Source organism: Primulina tabacum, chromosome 10 (assembly GCF_025594145.1).
Source record: "Primulina tabacum isolate GXHZ01 chromosome 10, ASM2559414v2, whole genome shotgun sequence".
Classification (NCBI taxonomy): domain Eukaryota; kingdom Viridiplantae; phylum Streptophyta; class Magnoliopsida; order Lamiales; family Gesneriaceae; genus Primulina; species Primulina tabacum.
The window spans coordinates 16,337,635-16,358,311 of record NC_134559.1 but is presented as its reverse complement, the minus strand read 5'-3'; the positions used below and the strand labels follow the sequence as shown (position 1 = coordinate 16,358,311).

The window sequence follows — 20,677 nt, the reverse complement described above, 5'->3', positions numbered from 1 at the left end:
TTAGTATTTTTCTTTTGTTGATTACTTGTTGACAGACGATTTTCGGCTCTAATAATCTGAATCTTTTTCGGGACCAGATAAGACATGTGAAATCAACGCAGCTCGAGCACTGCCGGATTTGGACAAAATTGTAGGTTAATTTGATTGTAAACGGGCAAAAGAACGAGACTCATTCTACGCAATGAGCTGGCGAGATTTTAGCCGAATTCCTTCTCTAAGACCCTCTAATTTGCGATTTTCCGCTTCTGTTAAGCTTCCGTTTCCTCGAGAAATCCGCTTAGGAAGTCTGAAATTCGATTCTGGTTCCATTTTATCGTATCCCAAGCATAATAATAGCTTTACATTCCCTATTTTCTTCTTTTTATTTTTCTTGTATTTTCTGGGAACTTTTGGCGATTTTTGTTGTCGTGAGCCTGTTCTGAGCGGAAGGGTATTACGTAGATTACTCCGTAGACGGTTAACTCATTAAAAACAATTATTTCGACTGTTTTATCCATAATGTACGTAAACGATCGCGACACAAGGACTTCCCAGGGAGGTCACACATCCTAGCTCTGCCATCGCGCCAGAACGCTTAATTCATTGTTCTGATTGGGCAAGAGCAGTGCCGCGTGTTGCCCATCGCCGCCCACTCCACACGTAGTCGAGGGATATAAGAATAAACATCCCACTCAATGTCGGTGCTATCAATCCAGCTCATCATCGGATCCCATCAGAACTCCGAAGTTAAGCGTGCTTGGGCGAGAGCAGTACTAGGATGGGTGACCCCCTGGGAAGTCCTGGTGTTGCACCTCTTTTTGTGTTTTTCTGTTTTTGATTGATTACTTGTTGACAGACGATTTTCGGCTCAAATCATCTGAATCTCGATCGAGACCAGATAAGACAAAGGAAATAACAATAGCTCGGTCACTGCGGGATTTGGACAAAATTGTAGCCTAATTTGATTGTAAACGGGCAAACGAAGGAGACTCATTACTCCGCAACGAGCTGGCGAGATTTTAGCCGAATTCTTTCTCTATGACCCTCTAATTTGCGATTTTCCGCTTCTGTTAAGATTCCGTTTCCTCGAGAAATCCGCTTAGGAAGTTCGAAATTCGATTCCGGTTCCATTTTATCGTCTCTCTGGCATAATAATAGCTTTACATTTGCTATTTTCTTCTTCTTATTTTTTTTTTCTATTTTCTGGGAACATTTAGCGATTTTTGTTGTCGTAAGCCGGTTCTGTGCGAAAGGGCATTACGTAGATTAATCCGAAGACGGTTAACTCAATAAAATTTTTTTTTTACTGTTTTAGCCTTAATTTACTTAAACGGTCGCGACACGAAAACTTCCCTGGGAGGTCACCCATCGTAGCCCTGCAATCGCGCCAGAACGCTTAACTTCATGGTTCTGATTGGGCGAGAGCAGTGCCGCGTGTTGTCCATCGCCGCCCGCTCCACACGTACTCGAGGGATATAATAATAAACATCCCACTCAATGTCGGGTGCGATCATACCCGTAGTAATGAACCGGATCCCATCAGAACTCCGAAGTTAAGGGTGCTTGGGCGAGAGCAATACTGGGATGGGTGACCCCCTGGGAAGTCCTCGTGTTGCACCCCTTTTCGTGTTTTTCTATTTTTGATTACTTGTTGACAAATGATTTTTGGCTCAAATCATCTGAATCTCGATCGGGACTAGATGAGACATGTGAAATCAACGTAGCTCGGGCACTGCCGGATTTGGACAAAATTGTAGCCTTATTTGATTTTAAACGGGCAAACGAACGAGACTCATTACTTCGCAATGAGCTGGCGAGATTTTAGCGGAATTCCTTCTCTAAGGCTCTCTAATTTGCGATTTTCCGCTTCTGTTAAGATTCCGTTTCTTCAAGAAATCCGCTTAGGAAGTTCGAAATTCGATTTCGGTTCCATTTTATCGTATCCCAGGCATAATAACAGCTTTACATTCGCTATTTTATTCTTCTTATTTTTTTTTATTTTCTGGGAACATTTACCGATTTTTGTTGTCGTGAGCATGTTCTGTGCGGAAGGGTATTACGTAGATTACTCCGGAGACGGTTAACTCACTAAAAACAATTATTTCGACTATTTTAACCTTAATTCACGTAAACGGTCGCGACACGAGGACTTCCCAGGGAGGTCACCTATCCTAACTCTACCATCGCGCCAGAACGCTTAACTTCATGGTTCTTATTGGGCGAGTGCAGTGCCGCGTGTTGTCCATCGCCGCCCGCTCCACACGTACTCGGGGGATATAAAAATAAACATCCCACTCAATGTCGGGTGCGATCATACCAGCACTAATGCACCGGATCCCATAAGAATTCCGAAGTTATGCGTGCTTGGTCGAGAGCATTACTATGATGGGTGACCCCCTGGGAAGTCCTCGTGTTAAACCCCTTTTCGTGTTTTTCTATTTTTGATTACTTGTTGACCGACGATTTTCGGCTCAAAATATTTGAATCTCGATCGGGATCAGATAAGACATGTGAAATCAACGTAGCTCGGGCACTGTCGGATATGGACAAAATTGTAGCCTAATTTGTTTGTAAATGGGCAAATGAACGAGACTCATTACTCCGCAACGAGGTGGCGAGATTTTAGCCGAATTCCTTCTCTAAGACCCTCTAATTTGCGATTTTCCGCTTCTGTGAAGCTTTCGTTTCCTCGAGAAATCCGGTTAGGAAGTTCGAAATTCGATTCCGGTTCCATTTTATCGTATCCTAGGCATAATGATAGCTTTACATTCGCTATTTTCTTCTTCATATTTTTTTTTCTATTTTCTCGGAACATTTAGCGATTTTTGTTGTCGTGAGCTGGTTCTGTGCTGAAGGGTTTGACGCAGATTACTCCGGAGACTGTTAACTCATTAAAAACAATTATTTCGAATGCTTTTATCCATAATTCACGTAAACGATTGCGACATGAGGACTTTCCAGGGTGGTCACCCATCCTAGCTCTGCCATCGCACCAGAACGCTTGACTTCATGGTTCTGATTGGGCGAGAGCAGTGCCGCGTTTTGTTTATCGCCGTCCGCTCCACACGTAATCGGGGGATATAAGAATAAACATCCCACTCAATGTTGGGTGCAATCATACCAGCCCTAATACACCGGATCCCATTAGAACTCTGAAGTTAAGCGTACTTAGGCGAGAGCAGTACTAGGATGGGTAACCCCCTGGGAAGTCCTCGTGTTGCACCCCTTTCCGTGTTTTTCTATTTTTGATTACATGTTGACAAACGTTTTTCGGCTCAAATCATCTGAATCTCGATCAAGATAAGATAAGACATGTGAAATCAACGTAGCTCGGGCACTGCCGGATTTGGACAAAATTGTAGCCTAATTTGATTATAAACGGGCAAACGAACGAGACTCATTACTCCGCAACGAGGTGGCGAGATTTTTGCTGAATTCCTTCTCTAAAACCCTCTAATTTGTGATTTTCCGCTTCTGTTAAGCTTCTGTTTCCTCGAGAAATCCGTTTAGGAATTTCAAATTCGATTTCGGTTCAATTTTATCGTATCCTAGACATAATAATAGCTTTACATTCGCTATTTTTTTCTTCTTAATTTTTTTTCTATTTTGTGGGAACATTTAGCGATTTTTGTTGTCGTGAGCCGGTTCTGTGCGGAAAGGTATGACGCAGATTACTCCGGAGATGGTTAACTCATTAAAACAATTATTTCGACTATTTTATCCATAATTTCCGTAAACGGTCGCGACACGAGGACTTCCTAGGGAGGTCACTCATCCTAGCTCTACTATCTCTCTAGAACGCTTAACTTCATGGTTCTGATTGGGCGAGAGCAGTGCCGCGGGTTGTCCATCGCCGCCCGCACCACACGTACTCGAGGATATAAGAATAAAAATCCCACTAAATGTCGGGTACGATCATACAAGCACTAATGCACCGGATCCAATTAGAACTCTGAAGTGAAGCGTGCTTGGGCGAGAGCAGTACTAGGATGGTTGACCCCTTGAAAAGTCCTCGTGTTGCACCCCTTTTCGTATTTTTCTATTTTTGATTACTTGTTGACAGACGATTTCGTCTCAAATCATCTGAATCTCGATCGGGACCAGATAAGACTTGTGAAATCAACGTAGCTCGGGCACTGCCGGATTTGGACAAAATTGTATGCTAATTTGATTGTAAACGGGCAAACGAACGAGACTCATTACTCCGCAATGAGCTGGCGAGATTTTAGCGGAATTCCTTCTCTAAGACTCTCTAATTTGCGATTTTCCGCTTCTGTTAAGCTTCCGTTTCCTCGAGAAATCCACTTAGGAAGTTCGAAATTCGATTTCGGTTCCATTTTATCGTATCCCAGGCATAATAACAGCTTTACATTCGCTATTTTATTCTTCTTATTTTTTTTTCTATTTTCTGGGAACATTTAGCGATTTTTATTGTCGTGAGCATGTTCTGTGCGGAAGGGTATTACGTAGATTACTTCGGAAACGGTTAACTCACTAAAAACAATTATTTCGACTTTTTTTTCCATAATTCACGTAAACATTCGCGACACGAGGACTTCCCAGGGAGGTCACCTATCCTAACTCTACCATCGCGCCAGAACGCTTAACTTCATGGTTTTGATTGGGCGATAGCAGTGCCGCGTGTTGTCCATCGCCGCCCGCTCCACACGTACTTGAGGGATATAAGAATATACATTCCATTCAATGTCAGGTGCGATCATACCAGCACTAATGCACCAGATCCCATTAGAACTCCGAAGTTAAGTGTGCTTGGGCGAGAGCAGTACTAGGATCGGTGACCCCCTGGGAAGTCCTCGTGTAGTACCCTTTTTCGTGTTTTTTGATTTTTGATTACTTGTTGACAGACGATTTTCGGCTCAAATCATCTGAATCTCGATCGGGACCAGATAAGACATGTGAAATCAACGAAGCTCGGGCACTGCCGGATTTGGACAAAATTGTAGACTAATTTGATTGTAAACTGGCAAACGAACGACACTCATTACTCCGCAATTAGCTGGCAAGATTTTAGCCGAATTTCTTGTCTAAGACCCTCAAATTTGCGATTTTCCGCTTCTGTTAAGCTTCCGTTTCCTCGAAAAATCCGCTTAGGAAGTTCGAAATTCGATTTCGGTTCCATTTTATTGTATCCCAGGTATAATAATAGCTTTACAATCGCTATTTTTTTCTTCTTAATTTTTTTTCTATTTTCTGGAAATATTTATCGATTTTTGTTGTCGTGAGCCGGTTCTGTGCGAAAGGGTATGACGCGGATTACTCCAGAGACGGTTAACTCATTAAAAACAATTATTTCGACTGTTTTATCCATAATTTACGTAAACGGTCGCGACACGAGGACTTCCCAGGGACGTCACACATCCTAGCTCTGTTATCGCGCCATAACGATTAAAAATGAGTGAGACGTTACAGTGCGTGTTGCACCCCTTTTCGTGTTTTTCTATTTTTGATTACTTGTTGACAGACAATTTTCGGCTTAAATCATCTGAATCTCGATCAGGACCAGATAAGACGTGAAATCAATGTAGCTCGGGTACTTGCCGGATTTGGACAAAATTGTTTCCTAATTTGATTGAAAACGGGCAAACGAACGAGACTCATTAATCCGCAATGAGGTGGCGAGATTTTAGCCGAATTTATACTCTAAGACCCTCTAATTTGCGATTTTCCGCTTCTGTTAAGCTTCCGTTTTCTCGAGAAATCCGCTAAGGAAGTCCGAAATTCAATTTCGATTTCATTTTATCGTATCCCAAGCATAATAATAGCTTTACATTCGCTATTTTCTTATTCTTATTTTTTTTCTATTTTCTGGAAACAATTATGATTTTTGTTGTCGTAAGCCGGTTCTGTGCGGAAGGATATGACGAAGATTACTCCGTAGACGGTTAACTCATTAAAAATAAAAAAAATTTCGACTGTTTTAGCCATAATTTACGTAAACGGTCACCCATCCTAGCTCTACCATCGCGCCAGAAATCTTAACTTCATTGTTCTGATTGGGCGAGAACAGTGCCGCGTGTTGTCCATCGCCGCCCGCTCCACACGTACTTGAGGGACAAAAGAATAAACATCCCACTCAATGTCGGGTGCGATCATACCAGCAATAATACACCGGATCCCATCAGAAGTCCGAAGTTAAGCGTGCTTGGGCGAGAGGCAGTACTAGGATGGGTGACCCCCTGGGAAGTCCTCGTGTTGCACCTCTTTTCGTGTTTTTCTATTTTTGATTACTTGTTGATAGACGATTTTCGGCTCAAATCATCTGACTCTCGATCAGGACCAGATAAGACATGTAAAATCAACGTAGCTCGGGCACTGCCGGATTTGGACAAAATTGTGGGCTAATTTGAGTGTAAACGGGCAAACGAACAAGACTCATTACTCTGCAATGAGCTGGTGAGATTTTAGCCGAATTCCTTCTCTATGACCCTCTAATTTGCGATTTTTCGCTTCTGTTAAGCTTCCGTTTTCTCGAGAAATCCGCTTAGGAAGTCCGAAATTCGATTCCAGTTCCATTTTATCGTATCCCAGGCATAATAATAGCTTTACATTCGCTATTTTCTTCTTCTTATTTTTTATATTTTCTAGGAACATTTAGGCATTTTTGTTGTCGTGAGCCGGTTCTGTGCGGAAAGATATGACTCAGATTACTCCGGAGACGGTTAACTCATTAAAAACAATTATTTCGACTGTTTCATCTGAATCTCGATCGAGACCAAATAAGACATGTGAAATCAACGTAACTCGAGCACTGTCGGATTTGTACAAAATTGTAGCCTAATTTGATTGCAAACGGTCATAGCCGAATTCCTTCTCTAAGACCCTCTAATTTGCGATTTTCCGCTTCTGTTAAGCTTCCGTTTCCTCGAGAAATCCTCTTAGGAAGTCCGAAATTCGATTCCGGTTTCATTTTATCGTATCCCAGGCATAATAATAGCTTTGCATTTGCTATTTTCTTATTCTTATTTTTTTTCTATTTTCTGGGAAAATTTAGCGATTTTTGTTGTCGTGAGCCGGTTCTGTGCGGAAGGGTATGACGCGGATTACTCCGGAGACGGTTAACTCATTAAAAAAAATTATTTCGACTGTTTTATTCATAAATTATGTAAACGGTCGCGACACGAGGTCTTCCCAGGGAGGTAACCCATCCTAGCTCTGCCATCGCGCAATAACGATTAACTTCATGGTTCTGATTGGGCGAGAGCAGTGCCGCGTGTTGTCCATCGCCGCCCGCTTCACACGTACTCGAGGGATATAAGAATAAACATCCCACTCAATGTCGGGTGCGATCATACCAACACTAATGCACCGGATCCCATCAGAACTCCGAAGTTAAGCGTGCTTGGGCGAGAGCAGTACTAGGATTGGTGACCCCCTGGGAAGTGCTTGTGTTGCATCCCTTTTCGTGTTTTTCTATTTTTGATTACTTGTTGACAGAAGATTTTCGGCTCAAATCATCTGAATCTTGATCAGGACCAGAGAAGACTTGTGTAATCGACGTAGCTCGGGCATTGCCGGATTTGAAAAAAATTGTAGGCTAATTTAATTGTAAACGGGCAAACGAACGAGGCTCATTACTCCGCAATGAGCTAGCGAGATTTTAGCCGAATTCCTTCTCTAAGGCCCTCTAATTTGCGATTTTCCTCTTCTGTTAAGCTTCTGTTTCCTTGAGAAATCCGCTTAGGAAGTCCGAAATTCGATTCCGGTTCCATTTTATCGTATCCCAGGCATAATAATAGCTTTACATTCGCTATTTTCTTCTTCTTATTTTTTTTCTATTTTTTGGGAACATTTAGCGATTTTTGTTGTCGTGAGCCAGTTCTGTGCGGAAGGGTATGACACAGAATACTCCGTAGACGGTTAACTCATTAAAAACAATTATTTCGACTGTTTCAGCTACAATTTTCTTAAACGGTCGCGACATAAGGACTTCCCAGGGAGGTCACCCATCCTAGCTCTGCCATCGCGCAAGAACGCTTAACTTCATTGTTCTTATTGGGCGAGAGAAGTGCCGCGTGTTGTCCATCGCCGCCTGCTCCACACGTACTCGAGGGATATAAGAATAAACATCCCACTCAATGTCGGGTGCGATCATACCAGCACTAATACATCGGCTTCCATCAGAACGGGACGAACGAGACTCATTACTCAGCAATAAGCTGGCGAGATTTTAGCCGAATTCCTTCTCTAAAACCCTCTAATTTGCAATTTTCCACTTCTGTTAAGCTTCCGTTTCCTGAAAAAATCAGCTTAGGAAGTCCGAAATTCGATTCTGGTTTCATTTTATCGTATCACAGGCATAATAATAGCTTTACATTCGCTATTTTCTTCTTCTTATTTTTTTTCTACTTTCTGGGAACATTTAGCGATTTTTGTTGTCGTGAGCCGGTTCTGTAAAGAAGGGTATGACGCAGATTACTCCGGAGACGGTTAACTCATTAAAAACAATTATTTCGACTGTTTTATCCATAATTTACGTAAACGATCGCGACACGGGGACTTCCCAGGGAGGTCACCCATCCTAGATCCGCAATCGCGCCATAGCGATTAACTTCATGGTTCTGATTGGGAGAGAGCAGTGCCGCGTGTTGTCCATCGCCGCCCGCTCCACACGTACTCGAGGGATATAAGAATAAACATCCCACTCAATGTTGGGTGAGATCTTACGAGCACTAATGCACCGGATCCCATCAGAACTCCGAAGTTAAGCGTGGTTGGGCGAGAGCAGTACTAGGATGGGTGACCCCCTGGGAAGTCCTCGTGTTGCACCCCTTCTCGTGTTTTTCTATTTTTGATTACTTGTTGACAGACGATTTTCGGCTCAAATCATCTGATTCTCGATCAGGACCAGAGAAGACATTTGAAATCAACGTAGCTCGGGCACTGCCGGATTTGGACAAAATTGTAGGCTAATTTGATTGTAAACGGGCAAACGAACGAGACTCATTACTCCGCAATGAGCGGGCGAGATTTTAGCCGAATTCCTTCTCTAAGACCCTCTAATTTGCGATTTTCCGCTTTTGTTAAGCTTCCGTTTCCTCGAGAAATCAGCTTAGGAAGTCCGAAATTCGATTCCTAATAATAATAATAGCTTTACATTCTCTATTTTTTTTCTTATTTTTTTCTATTTTCCGGTATCATTTAGTGATTTTTGTTGTCGTGAGCCGGTTCTGTGCGGAAGGGTATGACGCAGATTACTCCGTAGACGGTTAACTCATTAAAAACAGTTATTTCGACTGTTTTAGCCATAATTTACGTAAACGGTCGCGACACGAGGACTTCCCAGGGAGGTCACCCATCCTAGCTCTGCCTTCGCGCCAGAACGCTTAACTTCATTGTTCTGATTGGGCGAGAGCAGTGCAACGTGTTGTCCATCGCCGCCCGCTCCACACGTACTCGAGGGATATAAGAATAAACATCCCACTAAATGTCGGGTGCGATCATACCAGCAATAATACTTCGGATCCCATCAAACTCCGAAGTTAAGCGTGCTTGTGCGAGATCAGTACTAGGATGGTTGACCCCCTAGGAAGTCATCGTGTTGCACCCTTTTTCGTGTTTTTCTATTTTTAATTACTTGTTGATAGACGATTTTCGACTCAAATCATCTGAATCTCGATCGGGACAAGATAAGACGTGAAATCAACGTAGCTCGGGCACTTGCAGGATTTGGACAAAATTGTTGCATAATTTGATTGTAAACGGGCAAACGAACGAGACTCATTAATCCGAAATTCGATTCCGTTTTCATTTTATTGTATCTCAAGCATAATAATAGCTTTAAATTCGCTATTTTCTTATTTTTATTTTTTTTCAATTTTTTGGAAACAATTATGATTTTTGTTGTCGTGAGCCGGTTCTGTGCGGAAGGGTATGACGCAGATTACTCCATAGACGGTTAACTCATTAAAAATGAAAGTTTTTTCGATTGTTTTAGCCATAATTTACGTAAACGGTCGCGACACGAGGATTTCCCAGGGCGGTCACCCATCCTAGCTCTGCCATCGCGCCCGAAAGCTTAACTTCTTGGTTCTGATTGGGCGAGAGCAGTGCCGCGTGTTGTCCATCGCCGCCCGCTCCACACGTACTCGAGGGATATTAGAATAAACATCCCACTCAATGTCGGGTGCGATCATACCAGCACTAATACACCAGATCCCATAAAAGCTCCGAAGTTAAGCGTGCCTGGACGAGAGCAGTACTTGGATGGGTGACCCCCTGGGGGAAGTCCTCGTGTTGCACTCTTTTTCGTGTTTTTCTATTTTTGATTACTTGTTGACAGACAATTTTTGGCTCAAATCATCTGACTCTCGATAAGGACCAGAGAAGACATGTGAAATCAACGTAGTTCGGGCACTGCCGGATTTGGACAAAATTGTAGGCTAATTTGATTGTAAATGGGCAAACGAACGAGACTCATTCTCCTCAATGAGCTGGCGAGATTTTAGCAGAATTCCTTCTTTAAGACCCTGTAATTTGCGATTTTACGCTTCTGTTAAGCTTCTGTTTCCTCGAGAAATCCACTAAGGAAGTCCGAAATTCGATTCCAATTTCTTATTTTTATTTTTTTTCTGGGAACATTTAGCGATTTTTGTTGTCGTGAGCCGGTGCTTTGCGGATGGGTATGACGCAGATTACTCATGAGAAGGTTAACTCATTAAAAACAATTATTTTTACTATTTTAGCCATAATTTACGTAAAAGGTCGCGACACGAGGACTTCCCGGGGACGTCACCCATCCTAGCTCTGCCATCGTGCCAGAACGCTTAACTTCATGGTTCTGATTGGGCGAGAGCAGTGCGGCATGTTGTCCATCGCCGTCCGCTCCACACGTACTCGAGGGATATAAGAATAAACATCCCACTCAATGTCGGGTGCGATCATACCAGCACAAATGCACCGGATCCCATCAGAGCTCCGAAGTTATGCGTGCTTGGGCGAGAGCAGTACTAGGATGAGTGACCCCCTGGGAAGTCCTCGTGTTGTACCCTTTTCGTGTTTTTCTATTTTTGATTACTTGTTGAAAGATGATTTTCGGCTCAAATCATCTGAATCTCGATCGAGACAAAATAAGACATGTGAAATCAACGTAATTCGGGCACTGTCGGATTTGGACAAAATCGTAGCCTAATTTGATTGTAAACGGTCTTAGCCGAATTCCTTCTTTAAGACCCTCTAATTTGCGATTTTCCGCTTCTGTTAAGCTTCCGTTTCCTCGAGAAATCTGCTTAGGAAGTCCGAAATTTGATTCCGGTTCTATTTTATCGTATCTCAGGCATAATAATTGCTTTACATTCGCTATTTTCTTCTTCTCATTTTTTTCTATTTTCTGGGAACATTTAGCGATTTTTGTTGTCGTGAGCCGGTGCTGTGCGGAAGGGTATGACGCATATTACTCCGGAGACGGTTAACTCATTAAAAATAATTATTTCGACTGTTTTAGCCATAATTTACGTAAACGTTCGCGACACGAGGACTTCCCAGGGAGTTCACCCATCCTAGCTCTGCCATCGCGCCAGAACGCTTAACTTCATGGTTCTGATTGGGCGAGAGCAGTGCCGCGTGTTGTCCATCGCCGCCCGCTCCACACGTACTCGAGGGATATAAGAATAAACATCCAACTCAATGTCGGGTGTGATCATACTAGAACTAATGCATCGGATCCCATCAGAACTCCGAAGTTGAGCGTGCCATTGAGAGTAGTACTAGGATGGGTGACCCCCCGGGAAGTCCTCGTGTTGCATTCTTTTTCGTGTTTTTATATTTTTGATTACTTGTTGATAGACGATTTTCGGCTCAAATCATCTGAATCTCGATCGGGACAAGATAAGACGTGAAATCAACGTAACTCGGGCACTACTGGATTTGGACAAAATTTTAGCCTCATTTGATTGTAAACGGGCAAACGAACGAGACTCATTATTCCGCAATGAGCTGGAGAGATTTTAGCCGAATTCCTTCTCTAAGACCCTCTAATTTGCGATTTTCCGCTTCTGCTAAGCTTCCGTTTCCTCGAGAAATCCGCTTAGGAAGTCCGAAATTCGATTTCGGTTTCATTTTATTGTATTCCAGGCATAATTATAGCTTTACATTCGCTATTTTCTTATTCTTATTTTTTTTTCTATTTTCTGAAAACATTTAGCGATTTTTGTTGTCGTGAGCCGGTTCTGTGCGGAAGGGTATGACGCAGATTACTCCGGAGACGGTTAACTCATCTAAAACAATTATTTCGACTGTTTTAGCCATAATTTACGTAAACGGTCGCGACACGAGGACTTTCTAGGGAGGTCACCCATCCTAGCTCTGCCATCGCGCCAGAACGCATAACTTCATTGTTCTTATTGGGCGAGAGCAGTGCCGCGTGTTGTCCATCGCCGCTCGCTCCACACGTACTCGAGGGATATAAGAATATACATCCCACTCAATGTCGGGTGCGATCATACCAGCACTAATACACCGGATCCCATCAGAACTCCGAAGTTAAGCGTGCTTGGACGAGAGCAGTACTTGTTGACAGACGATTTTCGGCTCAAGTCATTTAACTCTCGATAAGGACCAGAGAAAACATGTGAAATCAACGTGGCTCGGGCACTGCCGGATTTGGAAAAAATTGTAGGATAATTTGATTGTAAACAGACAAACGAACGAGACTCATTCCTCCGCAATGAGCTGGCGAGATTTTAACCGAATTCCTTCTCTAAGACCCTCTAATTTGCGATTTTCCGCTTCAGTTAAGCTTCCGTTTCCTCGAGAAATCCACTTAGGAAGTCCGAAATTCGATTCCAGTTTCATTTTATCGTATCCCAGGCATAATAATAGCTTTACATTCGCTATTTTTTTTCTTCTTATTTTTTTCTATTTTCTGGGAACATTTAGCGATTTTTGTTGTCGTGAGCCGGTGTGCTGTGCGGAAGGGTATGACGCAGATTACTCCGGAGGCGGTTAACTCATTAAAAACAATTATTTCGACTGTTTTAGCCATAATTTACGTAAAAAGTCGCGACACGAGGACTTCCCAGGGAGGTCACCCATCCTAGCTCTGCCATCGCGCCAGAACGCTTAACTTCATGGTTTTGATTGGGCGAGAGCAGTGCCGCGTGTTGTCCATCGTCGCCCGCTTCACACGTACGCGAGGCATCGTGGGGTGCGATCATACCAGCACTAATGCATCGGATCCCTTCAGAACTCCGAAGTTAAGCGTGCTTGGGCGAGAGCAGTACTAGGATGGGTGACCCCCTGGGAAGTCCTCGTGTTGCACCCCTTTCCATGTTTTTCTTTTTTTGATTACTTGTTGAAAGATGATTTTCGGCTCAAATCATCTGAATCTCGATCGAGACCAAATAAGACATGTGAAATCAACGTAACTCGGGCATTGTCGGATTTGGACAAAATCGTAGCCTAATTTGATTGTAAACGGTCTTAGCCGAATTCCTTCTCTAAGACCCTCTAATTTGCGATTTTCGCTTCTGTTAAGCTTCCGTTTCTTCGAGAAAACTACTTAGGAAGTCCGAAATTCGATTCCGGTTCCATTTTATCGTATCCAAGGCATAATAATAGCTTTACATTCGCTATTTTCTTCTTCTTATTTTTTTCTATTTTCTGGGAACATTTAGCGATTTTTGTTGTCGTGAGCCGGTGCTGTGCGGAAGGGTATGACGCAGATTACTCCGGAGACGGTAAACTCATTAAAAACAATTATTTCGACTGTTTTAGCCATAATTTACGTAAACGATCGCGACACGAGGACTTCATAGGGAGGTCACCCATCCTAGCTCTGCCATCGCGCTAGAACGCTTAACTTCATGTTTCTGATTGGGCGAGAGCAGTCCCGCGTGTTGTCCATCGCCGCCTGCTCCACACGTACTCGAGGGATATAAAAATGAACATCCAACTTAATGTCGGGTGCGATCATTCTAGCACTAATGCACCGGATCCTATCAGAACTCCGAAGTTAAGCGTGCTTCGTCGAGAGCAGTACTAGGATGGGTGACCCCCTGGCTAGTCCCGGGAAGTCCTTGTGTTGCAGCCCTTTTATAGTGTTTTTCTATTTTTGATTACTTGTTGACAGACGATTTTCGGCTCAAATCATCTGAATCTTGATCGGGACCAGATAACACGATTTTCGGGCACTGCCGGATTTGGACAAAATTGTATCCTAATTTGATTGTAAACGGGCAAACGAACGAGACTCATTAATCCGCAATGAGCTGGAGAGATTTTAGCCGAATTCCTTCTCTAAGACCCTCTAATTTGCCATTTTCCGCTTCTGTTAAGCTTCCGTTTACTCGAGAAATCCGCTTAGGAAGTCCGGAATTCAATTTCGATTTCATTTTATCGTATCCCAGGCATAATTATAGCTTTACATTTGCTATTTTCTTATTCTTATTTTTTTCTACTTTCTGGAAACATTTAGCGATTTTTGTTGTCGTGAGCCGGTTCTGTGCGGAAGGGTATGACGCAGATTACTCCGGAGACGGTTAACTCATTAAAAACAATTATTTCGACTGTTTTAGCCATAATTTACGTAAACGGTTGCGACACGAGGAATTCCCAGGGAGGTCACCCATCCTAGATCCGACATCGCGCCATAACGATTAACTTCATGGTTCTGATTGCGCGAGAGCAGTGCCGCGTGTTGTCCATCGCCGCCCGCTCCACACGTACTCGAGGGATATAAGAATAAACATCCCACTCAATGTTGGGTGCGATCATACCAGCACTAATACACCGGATCCCATCAGAACTCCGAAGTTAAGTGTGCTTGGGCGAGAGCAGTACTTGTATGGGTGACCCCCTGGGAAGTCCTCGTTTGCACCCCTTTTCGTGTTTTTCTATTTTTGATTACTTTTTGACAGACGATTTTCGGCTCAAATCATCTGACTCTCGATCAGAACCAGAGAAGACATGTGAAATCAACGTAGCTCAGGCACTGCCGGATTTGGACAAAATTGTAGGCTAATTTAATTGTAAACGGGCAAACGAACGAAACTCAATACTCCGCAATGAGCTGGCGAGATTTTAGCCGAATTCCTTCTCTAAGACCCTCTAATTTGCGATTTTCCGCTTCTGTTAAGCTTCCGTTTCGTCGAGAAATCCGCTTAGGAAGTCCGAAATTCGATTTCGGTTCCATTTTATCGTATCCAAGGCATAACAATAGCTTTACATTCGCTATTTTCTTCTTCTTATTTTTTTATATTTTCTGGGAACATTTAGCGATTTTTGTTGTCGTGAGCCGGTGCTGTGCGGAAGGGTATTACACAGATTACTCCGGAGACGGTTAACTCATTAAAAACAATTCTTTCTACTGTTTTAGCTATAATTTACGTAAACGGTCGCGACACGAGGACTTCCCAGGGAGGTCACCCATCCTAGCTCTGCCATTGCGCCAGAACGCTTAACTTCATGGTTTTGATTGGACGATAGCAGTTCCGCGTGTTGTCCAACGCCGCCCGCTCCACACGTACTCGAGGGATATAAGAATAAACATCCCAATCAATTTCGGGTGCGTTCATGCCAGCACTAATGCACCGGATCCCATCAGAACTCCGAAAATAAGCGTGCTTGGGCGAGGGCAGTACTAGGATGGGTGGCCCCCTTGGAAGTTCTCGCGTTGCACCCCTTTTCGTGTTTTTCTATTTTTGATTACTTGTTGACAGACGATTTTCGGCTCAAATCATTTGAATCTCGATCGAGACGAGATAAGACATGTGAAATCAACGTAGCTCGGGCACTGCCGGATTTGGACGAAATTGTAGCCTAATTTGATTGTAAATGGGCAAACGGACGAGACTCATTACTCCGCAATGATCTGGCGAGATTTTTGCCGAATTCCTTCTCTAAGGCCCTCTAATTTGCGATTTTTCGCTTCTGTTAAGCTTCCGTTTCCTCGAGAAATCCGCTTAGGAAGTCCGAAATTCGATTCTGGTTCCATTTTATCGTATCCCAGGCATAATAATAGCTTTACATTTGCTATTTTCTACTTCTTATTTTTTTCTATTTTCTGGGAACATTTAGCAATTTTTGTTGTCGTGAGCCGGTGCTGTGCGGAAGGGTATGACGCAGATTACTCCGGAGACGGTTAACTCATTAAAAACAATTATTTTGACTGTTTTATCCATAATATACGTAAACGGTCGCGACACGAGGACTTCCCAGGGAGGTCACCCATCCTAGATCCGCCATCGCGCCATAACGATTAACATCATGGTTCTGATTGGGCGAGAGCAGTGCCGCGTGTTGTCCATCGCCGCCCGCTCCACTCGTACTCGAGGGAAATAAGAATAAACATCCCACTCAATGTTGGGTGCGATCATACCTGCACTAATGCACCGGATCCCATCAGAACTCCGAAGTTAAGCGTGCTTGGGCGAGACCAGTACTAGGTTGGGTGACCCCCTGGGAAGTCCTCGTGTAGCACCCATTTTCGTGTTTTTCTATTTTTGATTACTTGTTGACAGACGATTTTCGGCTCAAATCATCTGAATCTCGATCAGGACCAGATAAGACGTGAAATCAACGTAGCTCGGGCACTGCCGGATTTGGACAAAATTGTAGCCTAATTTGATTGTAAACGGGCAAACGAACGAGACTCATTAATCCGCAATGAGCTGGCGAGATTTTAGCCGAATTCTTTCTCTAAGACCCTCTAATTTGCGATTTTCCGCTTCTGTTAAGCTTCCGTTTCCTCGAGAAATCCGCTCAGTAAGTCTAAAATTCGATTCCGATTTCATTTTATCGTATCTCAGGCATAATAATAGCTTTATATTCGCTATTTTCTTATTCTTATTTTTTTCTATTTTCTGGGAACATTTAGCTATTTTTGTTGTCGTGAGCCGGTTCTGTGCGAAGTTTATGACGCAGATTACTCCGGAGACGGTTAACTCATTAAAAACAATTATTTCTACTGTTTTAGCCATAATTTACGTAAACGGTCGCGACACGATGACTTTCCAGGGAGGTCACCCATCCTAGCTCTGCCATCACGCCAGAACGCTTAATTTCATTGTTCTGATTGGGCGAGAGCAGTGCCGCGTGTTGTCCATCGCCGCCCGCTTCACATGTAGTCGAGGGATATAAGAATAAACATGCCTCTCAATGTCGGTTGCGATCATACAAGCACTAATACAGCAGATCCCATAAGAACTCCGAATTTAAGCGTGCTTGGGCGAGAGCAATACTTGGATGGGTGGCCCCCTGGGAAGTCCTCGTGTGGCACCCATTTTCGTGTTTTTCTATTTTGATTACTTGTTGACAGACGATTTTCAGCTCAACTCATTTGACTCTCGATTAGGACCGGAGAAGACATGTAAAATCAACGTAGCTCGGGCACTGCCGGATTTGGACAAAATTGTAGGCTGATTTGATTGTAAACGGGCAAACGAACAAGACTCATTTCTCTGCAATGAGCTGGCGAGATTTTAGCCGAATTCCTTCTCTAAGACCCTCTAATTTGCCATTTTTCGCTTCTGTTAAGCTTCCGTTTCCTCGAGAAATCCGCTTAGGAAGTCCGAAATTCGATTTCGGTTCCATTTTATCGTATCCCAAGCATAATAATAGCTTTACATTCGCTATTTTCTTCTTATTTTTTTCTATTTTCTGGGAACATTTAGCGATTTTTGTTGTCGTGAGCCAGTGCTGTGCGGAAGGGTAGCTCGGGTACTGCCGGATTTGGACAAAATTGTAGCCTAATTTGATTGTAAACGGGCAAACGAACGAGACTCATTAATCCGCAATGAGCTGGCGAGATTTTATCCGAATTCCTTCTCTAAGACCCTCTAATTTGCGAATTTCCGCTTCTGTTAAGCTTCCATTGCCTCGAGAAATCCGCTTAGGAAGTCCGAAATTCAATTCCGGTTCCATTTTATCGTATCTCAGACATAATAATAGCTTTACATTCGCTATTTTTTATTCTTATTTTTTTTCTATTTTTTGGGAACATTTAGCGATTTTTGTTGTCGTGAGCCGGTTCTGTAAAGAAGGGTATGACGCATATTACTCCGGAGACGGTTAACTTAGTAAAAACAATTATTTCGACTGTTTTATCCATAATTTACGTAAACGAGGAATTCCCAGGGAGGTCACCCATCCTAGATCCGACATCGCGCCCTAACGATTAACTTCATGGTTCTGATTGGGCGAGAGCAGTGCCGCGTGTTGTCCATCGCCGCCCGCTCCACACGTACTCGAGGGATATAAGAATAAACATCCCACTCAATGTCGGGTGCGATCTTACGAGCACTAATGCACCGGATCCCATCAAAACGACAGAGTTAAGCGTACTTGGGCGAGAGCAGTACTAGAATGGGTGACCCCCTGGGAAGTCCTCGTGTTGCACCCCTTTTCGTGTTTTTCTATTTTTGATTACTTGTTGAAAGACGATTTTCAGCTCAAATCATCTAAATCTCGATCGGGTCCAAATAAGACATGGGAAATCAACGTAACTCGGGCACTGCTGGATTTGGACAAACTTATAGCCTAATTTGATTGTAAACGGTCTTAGCCGAATTCCTTCTCTAAGACCCTCGAATTTGCGATTTTCCGCTTCTATTAAGCTTCCGTTTCCTCGATAAATCCGCTTAGGGAGTCCGAAATTCGATTCTGGTTCCATTTTATCGTATCCCAGGCATAATAATAACTTTACATTCGTTATTTTCTTCTTCTTATTTTTTTTCTATTTTCTGGGAACATTTAGCGATTTTTGTTGTCGTGAACCGGTGCTGATAAGATCGATTAGGGGGGATAATCATTGAGCTACAATAGCTCGGTTCTTGAAATATTGAACACCGATGAATTAAATCGAGTTTGGTTAAAAACTAAGCGGAAGATACTCGAAATAATCCTTCGTAGAAACCGATTAAATATTTTGTAAATCATTTAAAATATATGCAAGTTGAATGAGTAAAAATATTCAGTTGAAGTATTTTATCAAACACTTGGTATGCAATATTTTTATATTTGAAGAACACATAAAATGCTTCAACAATGCATCTTTAAAAACAGTGAAAATGATAAGCAAATGCAATAAACAAATAGACACGAATTTGTTTATGGATATTCGGATATTTCAAACACTCCTACGTCATCCCTTTTTCCTCTTGGGAAGGATCCACTAGAAGACTTTGATTTATACAACTATTTCTACAAACCCATTCCGGATTTCAGTTTGTGCTGAACCAGTAATTTCATCCTCATTTATCAGCATCTTAAGTTTTGATTCAGACTTTGACTTCTGAAGATGATTTGTAGATCATCGTCTTATCTTTCCAACGCATACTGAATCGCTTCATTTCAATAACCGAGCTAAGAGATATGACCAAAATACCGCAGCTGCTCAAACTCAACTGATTGCTGTTTTCGTGTGATCATTTCGGTAATTGAGCGATCAGTTAGACCATCATAACATCCGATTTTGCCCAACTGACGTGAAATACGATTTGTTCCGAATTGAGTTTTCTAATCAGTCCAGTTTGCGGATTGTCATTTGGATAATCCAGTTGAGAGATATCATCAAAATACCAAAGCTAGCCAGAAATTCAGTTTGTGCAAAATTCAGTTTCAGCTTGCTTCTTGTATTTGCAATTTCACACTTGAGGAAATATGTTAGAAACACAATAACAAGTTTTGTTAACATCAAAATCAAGATTGCGAACTTGAAAAGTTCCAACAGGTGATGTGCGAAAGGGTATGACGCAGATTACTCCGGAGACTGTTTACTCATTAAAAACAATTATTTCAACTGTTTTAGCCATAATTTACGTAAACGGTCGCCACGAGGACTTCCCAGGGAGGTCACCCATCCTAGCTCTACCATCGTGCCAGAACGCTTAACTTCATGGTTCTGATTGGACGAGAGCAGTGCCGCGTGTTGTCTATCGCCGCCCGCACCACACGTACTCGAGGGATATAAGAATAAACATCCCACTCAATGTTGGGTGCGATCATACCAGCACTAATGCACCGGATCCAATCAGAACTCCGAAGTTAAGCGTGCTTGGGCGACAGCAGTACTAGGATGGGTGACCCCCTGGGAATTCCTCGTGTTGGACCCCTTTTCGTGTTTTTCTATTTTTGATTATTTGTTGACAGACGATTTTCGGCTCAAATCATCTGAATCTCGATCGGGACCAGATAAGAAATGTGAAATCAACGTAGCTCGGGCACTGCCGGATTTGAACAAAATTGTAGCCTAATTTGATTGTAAACGGGCAAACGAACGAGATTGATTAATCCGCAATGAGATGGCGAGATTTTAGCCAAATTCCTTCCCTAAGACCATCTAATTTGCGATTTTTCGCTTCTGTTAATCTTCCGTTTCCTCGAAAAATCCGCTTAGTAAGTCCGAAATTCGATTCCAGTTTCATTTTATTGTATCAAGGCATAATAATAGCTTTACATTCGCTATTTACTTATTCTTATTTTTTTCACTTTTCTGGGAACATTTAGCGATTTTTGTTGTCGTGAGCCGGTTCTGTGCGGTAGGGTATGACGCAGATTACTCCGGAGACGGTTAACTCATTAAAAACAATTATTTCGACTATTTTAGCCATAATTTACGGAAACAGTCGCGACACGAGGACTTTCTAGGGATGTCACCCATCCTAGCTCTACCATCGCACCAGAACGCTTAACTTCATTGTTTCTATTGGGCGAGAGCAGTGCCGCGTGTTGTCCATCGCCGCAC

The 20,677-nt window shown here is 42.8% G+C and overlaps 13 non-coding genes and 8 pseudogenes across 13 annotated transcripts; all 21 read left to right on the top strand.

The window, feature by feature from the left end:
- The first annotated feature begins 678 nt into the window (after window positions 1-678).
- LOC142512244 (5S ribosomal RNA) lies at window positions 679-794 on the top strand (annotated as a pseudogene).
- Window positions 795-1,481: 687 nt separating this feature from the next.
- On the top strand, window positions 1,482-1,600 carry LOC142517572 (5S ribosomal RNA). Its single transcript, XR_012813311.1, has one exon. It is a non-coding gene; the product is annotated as a 5S ribosomal RNA (ribosomal RNA).
- A 682-nt stretch (window positions 1,601-2,282) lies between these two features.
- Window positions 2,283-2,401, top strand: LOC142511260 (5S ribosomal RNA; annotated as a pseudogene).
- Window positions 2,402-3,086: 685 nt separating this feature from the next.
- Window positions 3,087-3,205, top strand: LOC142507030 (5S ribosomal RNA). Its single transcript, XR_012805297.1, has one exon. It is a non-coding gene; the product is annotated as a 5S ribosomal RNA (ribosomal RNA).
- A 681-nt stretch (window positions 3,206-3,886) lies between these two features.
- LOC142511305 (5S ribosomal RNA) lies at window positions 3,887-4,005 on the top strand (annotated as a pseudogene).
- Window positions 4,006-4,688: 683 nt separating this feature from the next.
- LOC142508953 (5S ribosomal RNA) lies at window positions 4,689-4,807 on the top strand. Its single transcript, XR_012807148.1, has one exon. It is a non-coding gene; the product is annotated as a 5S ribosomal RNA (ribosomal RNA).
- A 1,274-nt stretch (window positions 4,808-6,081) lies between these two features.
- Window positions 6,082-6,201, top strand: LOC142506717 (5S ribosomal RNA). The gene has a single exon (XR_012804999.1). It is a non-coding gene; the product is annotated as a 5S ribosomal RNA (ribosomal RNA).
- A 1,077-nt stretch (window positions 6,202-7,278) lies between these two features.
- On the top strand, window positions 7,279-7,397 carry LOC142516880 (5S ribosomal RNA). Its single transcript, XR_012812650.1, has one exon. It is a non-coding gene; the product is annotated as a 5S ribosomal RNA (ribosomal RNA).
- A 1,253-nt stretch (window positions 7,398-8,650) lies between these two features.
- LOC142507346 (5S ribosomal RNA) lies at window positions 8,651-8,769 on the top strand. The gene has a single exon (XR_012805606.1). It is a non-coding gene; the product is annotated as a 5S ribosomal RNA (ribosomal RNA).
- Window positions 8,770-9,429: 660 nt separating this feature from the next.
- LOC142512353 (5S ribosomal RNA) lies at window positions 9,430-9,547 on the top strand (annotated as a pseudogene).
- Window positions 9,548-10,121: 574 nt separating this feature from the next.
- Window positions 10,122-10,242, top strand: LOC142510130 (5S ribosomal RNA). Its single transcript, XR_012808261.1, has one exon. It is a non-coding gene; the product is annotated as a 5S ribosomal RNA (ribosomal RNA).
- Window positions 10,243-10,869: 627 nt separating this feature from the next.
- LOC142506729 (5S ribosomal RNA) lies at window positions 10,870-10,988 on the top strand. The gene has a single exon (XR_012805011.1). It is a non-coding gene; the product is annotated as a 5S ribosomal RNA (ribosomal RNA).
- A 639-nt stretch (window positions 10,989-11,627) lies between these two features.
- LOC142512346 (5S ribosomal RNA) lies at window positions 11,628-11,744 on the top strand (annotated as a pseudogene).
- Window positions 11,745-13,139: 1,395 nt separating this feature from the next.
- LOC142512960 (5S ribosomal RNA) lies at window positions 13,140-13,258 on the top strand. The gene has a single exon (XR_012808932.1). It is a non-coding gene; the product is annotated as a 5S ribosomal RNA (ribosomal RNA).
- A 639-nt stretch (window positions 13,259-13,897) lies between these two features.
- On the top strand, window positions 13,898-14,026 carry LOC142512486 (5S ribosomal RNA; annotated as a pseudogene).
- A 671-nt stretch (window positions 14,027-14,697) lies between these two features.
- On the top strand, window positions 14,698-14,815 carry LOC142515736 (5S ribosomal RNA). Its single transcript, XR_012811565.1, has one exon. It is a non-coding gene; the product is annotated as a 5S ribosomal RNA (ribosomal RNA).
- A 682-nt stretch (window positions 14,816-15,497) lies between these two features.
- Window positions 15,498-15,616, top strand: LOC142508068 (5S ribosomal RNA). The gene has a single exon (XR_012806300.1). It is a non-coding gene; the product is annotated as a 5S ribosomal RNA (ribosomal RNA).
- A 682-nt stretch (window positions 15,617-16,298) lies between these two features.
- LOC142514019 (5S ribosomal RNA) lies at window positions 16,299-16,417 on the top strand. The gene has a single exon (XR_012809934.1). It is a non-coding gene; the product is annotated as a 5S ribosomal RNA (ribosomal RNA).
- Window positions 16,418-17,096: 679 nt separating this feature from the next.
- On the top strand, window positions 17,097-17,215 carry LOC142512174 (5S ribosomal RNA; annotated as a pseudogene).
- A 1,000-nt stretch (window positions 17,216-18,215) lies between these two features.
- LOC142512221 (5S ribosomal RNA) lies at window positions 18,216-18,334 on the top strand (annotated as a pseudogene).
- Window positions 18,335-19,926: 1,592 nt separating this feature from the next.
- LOC142506831 (5S ribosomal RNA) lies at window positions 19,927-20,045 on the top strand. The gene has a single exon (XR_012805107.1). It is a non-coding gene; the product is annotated as a 5S ribosomal RNA (ribosomal RNA).
- The last annotated feature ends 632 nt before the right edge of the window (window positions 20,046-20,677 follow it).